We start from the raw sequence: 4,606 nt of genomic DNA on the forward strand, positions 1-4,606 counted from the left end.
TGTGTGTGTGTGTGTGTGTGTGTGTGTGTGTGTGTGTGTGTGTGTGTGTGTGTGTGACTCGGCTTGCAGCTGCTGAGGTTTCGGGAGGCGGTGATTATCGGCCTCATTTCCTCTGCAGTATAAACTGGTTTTACTGCAGCGGCGACGGAACATTTGGTGTTATTAAGTTTTTAACGCTGTTAAAATGAGCCAAGATGGAGCAGAGAGGATGTTTCCTGCTGGCAGCAGGACGGGCTGCCCGCTGCCATCGGGTCCCTGCTGGATCTTTGCTCTGTCTCTCTGTTCATGTCCGGTTCAGGAGGTTCGGGGCGTTAAGGTCGGAGCGGAAATGGATTTTATTTCCAGCCCAGTTTCTGTCCTGCTTGACCTGCAGGCGATGCTCTGAAGTATGAATAATTATACGAACATGTTCAGACGTTAATGTGCTTGAGGATCTCAGGTCTCCTCTAAATGATCCCACTGACCGAACCGGATCATCTGATTCTGTCCATCCGTCCCAGCGGGAGATGGAAACAGCTGAAGCTGTGGGTGAAAGATGGGAATGAAACCATGAAACACTTCTGAAGGTTTCCTGTCTGGAGGAACTGCTCACATTGTTCCGGTTCTGGAGGTTCTTTCTCCTCTCCGACCTGCTCCGTCTTTCCTCGTTTCATGGTTGCCATGGAGACGTGGTGACGCTCTGCTCAGTGAACGTCCTGATGCTTCGCCTCCCTCTCCGGTCATCTCCCCGCCTGGTTCCGGTTCCGGTTCCGGTTCAGTTCCGGCCGACTGCAGGTTTCTGTAAAGCAGAAGCGTTTTGGGAGGATCATCACACACCATCAGGAGAGAAAATAGAGACAAACCTGGACTTCAGTTTACAAAGTTTCAGGCTGCAGGTGCAAACGAGCTGCAAGCACACGAATGATGTGAAACTCCAAAACACGCAAACACTAAAAACTAAAGCTACAAAATGATGCAACCAGGAAGTAGAAGCAGAGGAAAATGTGACAAACACCAGGTCCTCCAGACCACTAGGGGGAGTCTAGAGTCAGTATAACGGGCTCTTTGCACACCAGCTTCCGTGTTCAGGGAAAAGCAGATAAAAGCGGCTCGGTCGTTTCCGGTCTATTGAAAATGGCGTTTTACCCTCGGTGCTGCAGGGCCTGGCCAAGGCAACAATTAATGATGAACATCGATCCGAAGCCCCAACAAGCTGGAGGAAGGTTTTAAGATGTAGCCTCGTTATACATTCACTGACACGAAGGTGAGTTTTACTTAAACTTTGAGGCCAACATTAACTTTAGCTTATGCTAGTAGGTAATATTCTCGGACATTGTTCTTGTAAAAATGTGCTATTTAAGTATCTAAACATTCTAACGGACAATGTTTTTATCTTATTTTCAAGTATATTGTGTGTTTATCATTGTTAGTGTCAGAGGGGAGGTTCCGGTTCCGATTCCGGTTCCGGCTTTTAGCTCCCGCAGCCTGACGGAGCTAAAAGCCTCTTAGCTTAACAGCAGCAGCTCTGGAGTCAGATCTGGTTCAGCTGTTCAGGTTCAAAGCTGCTGCTTTTAGAAAAACATGGCCGTGTTTCTTACCGTGTTATTTAGTTTTATTACCTTTGTTTCCTGTTCAGAGCTCAGATAGTTCGGTGTTTACAGCAGGATGTTCAGGCGGATCAGTGGCTCGGCTCTCTGGTTCCCATAAACTCTGTTTCAGGCTGAATACAGAAGTGACTCCATGGAAATAACTCAGGATCCTTTATTCACCATCCGTCTCCCCGTAGTTTTAGGCTGAAGAAGCTGATCGGAGTGAAGTGAAGGCTGTGATGTTTGTGTTGTGCAGCGTTAGCTTTAACTGGTAGCGACGGATATTTACAAGCCACCATCTTAATTCAGGATCGCTTGGAAATTAATGAAAACTTAAAAGCCCTTTATATTAGGAAGACAACAATGTTCATAGTGTCGCTTTTTTTGCATCTGAAATACTTTATCTTTTCTCGCTGTCATGGTAACTCAAAGTGGAAACAAGTGAGCCGCATTGGCTCATGCTGATGTGACGTCAACGCCGTACGTGCAAAAAGCTCATACTGTCTTTCTTCTAATCATCCCATCGCTGCTGATCTGTTGGTCGACTCCCCCTGGTGGCCTGGAGGTCATTTTCTCTGCTTCCACTTCCTGTGGTTTCAGTATTTCTTGTTTAAATCGTTTTTCCGTTTGTGTATTTTGGAGTTTGCATCATTCATGTGTTTTCAGAACGATTCGCCATTTGCATTTAGTTTGGAGCTGAACATTTAACTTTACATATTTAAATTAGAAATAAATATGAGCAACTAAAGTTTAGCTAATTAAATATTTTTGTTTTTATTTATAAATGAATGAATATCATGGAAACTGAAAAATGAGACCCATTTTTTTCTTATGACTGGATAAATAAATGATTCTGTTGTTTGTGTGACGACCTGAGCGTTCAGGTAAATGATGATCCCTCATTTATAAAGAGCTTTTTAGATGTTATTTCCAGGTAATTTGTCCTAATTTATGCTAACTCACTTTTTCAAAAGTGTCACCTGTTAATTCAGTCGGTTTAATTCACAGGCTGTGTTCAGATCCAGGTTTCTGTTTGCATAATAAATGTAGATTTATCTGCAGACGGAACAATGGAGCGATGGAGAAAGAGGGTAAAGAAGTAAAACGTGGCTCCTGCGCCGCCCTGACATCCCTGTGATTGTTAATACATCTGAACTGCTGACGGGGAATCTTCCAGCCAGCGGGGTTAAGCTCCCTTTTGGCCCGGCCTTGTTAAGACTGAGGCTGAAGTCGTAAATTATTGAGTGAGATGTTGCCGGCTTGAAATGTAAGCGCGGAGTCAGCGCGTTTCTGGTGCGGCGAGATGAGACCTGAATGGCGAAGGAAGGATGGGAGGATATTTACTTCTGTGATTGATGGAGGAGATTGTTAGCGCAGAAACGGAGGAGGAACCTGCTGGACCGGATCCTCCACCGTGAGGTTCAGCTGAGCCCAACCCGGCCGGACCGCCGCGGCGCGTCATCAGAGGCTGAGGCTCATCAGCCAGACTCGCATCTGGTGGAGTGAAACATGTGCAGATAACCCCGACGTGCTCATCTCCTGCACTGAGCCACTTTCTATTAGTGCTCATCAAAACCAACCCATTAACATCCGCTGGGCTTGTTTCTGTCATTACTGTAAAAGTGACGCTACATTAGAGCTCGCTGAGCTTTTCCCTCTGCCTCGTCATTAACAGCACGGAAACCAATTAATATGCTTGTAAGGTTGTAATCCTCCAGACTCCGGCCTCTCTGAGGAGAGCTGTGCAGAAAAACAAATTACAGCTGCAGGCCTGACAGCAGCAGGCTGCAAAATACAAAGTTGCTCATGTTTTCTCTCAAACTCTTCGTTTAAACTTCATCACTTATTTCTGTCCCTTTTTACTCTGAGCAAGTGGTTGGAGTTCAAGTCCTTCTCTTCCCTCTGCAGGTTTTCCTGTCTCAAACCAGCTCTGCTCAGTTTGACCCGTCTGCAGTGAAACTGGTCCGGTTGGTGGGGATGCTAATCGACCTCTGACCTCTGGTCCTCCAAACCTCGGCCTGTGCCTCGGTAAATCCAACCAAAGCTAACATGCTAGCCTAGCGCTAGCAGCAGAAATGGCTCCTGGTCTTTAGCCTAAAGAGAAATCCTCCATCTTGTTTCCATCTGGTGAAGAAGGAAGTTGCTGTCAGTGTCTTCAGAGGTTTTTATGTCGTTTTGAGTATCGGGCCTTTGAGACGCCCGATAGGCTGTGTGCCTAGTATAGCGCCCCCACAGGTGAGGAGGGCAACAGGTTGCTCAGACAGACAGATTTCTCAGACTCTGCTGCCTTGCTATCAGTTTCACCTCAAATCTTTTAACCTATGAGAGTCGAAGACAAAGACTCTCATAGGTTACACCACCTGTTCTCCACTTCTGAGACCACCCACCGGCGCAGGAGGAGGCTAGGCGGGCCGATTTAGGCGGGCCGATGGAGGCGGGCCGATGGATGGCGGGCCGATGGAGGCGGGCCGATGGATGGCGGGCCGATGGATGGCGGGCCGATAGCGGGCCGATGGATGGCGGGCCGATGCTCCCTGCTCCTTGTCTGCAGGTCGTCCTCCATCAATGAGGAGAGGCAGATTTACTGCAGCCTCACCTGGATGCTGGGATTCCTGGGAGTCTCACTGAACATGTGGAGGAATGTTGAGCTGAAGCTCCGTCTCCCTCCTGGACGGACATCGATCTCTGAGCTGAACTACAGACGGAACCAGAATACTGAGACCAAATCAGCTGAGCAGGTCCGACTCCATCGACCCGACCGGCGCCAGCAGCTGACGGGAACTCAGAGGATGGATCCCAGATCTGTGGAGCATAGGAGCTCAATCCTGCTGCTCTGTGTTTGGTTCTGGTTCTGATGTAGAGCAGAACCAGAAGGCCCGAGACGTCTGAAGGTCGATCCAGCAGCACCAGCAGATCTTTAATCCGTTCAGTGATTTATAAACTACCAGCAGTTTAAAGTCTCTCAGTGAAGAACCGTAGAGCTGGTGTAGAACTGGGTGGTGTAGAACCAGGCGGTTTAGAACCAGGCGGTGTAGAAC

This window comes from Poecilia reticulata, linkage group LG5 (assembly GCF_000633615.1).
Source record: "Poecilia reticulata strain Guanapo linkage group LG5, Guppy_female_1.0+MT, whole genome shotgun sequence".
Taxonomy (NCBI): Eukaryota; Metazoa; Chordata; class Actinopteri; order Cyprinodontiformes; family Poeciliidae; genus Poecilia; species Poecilia reticulata.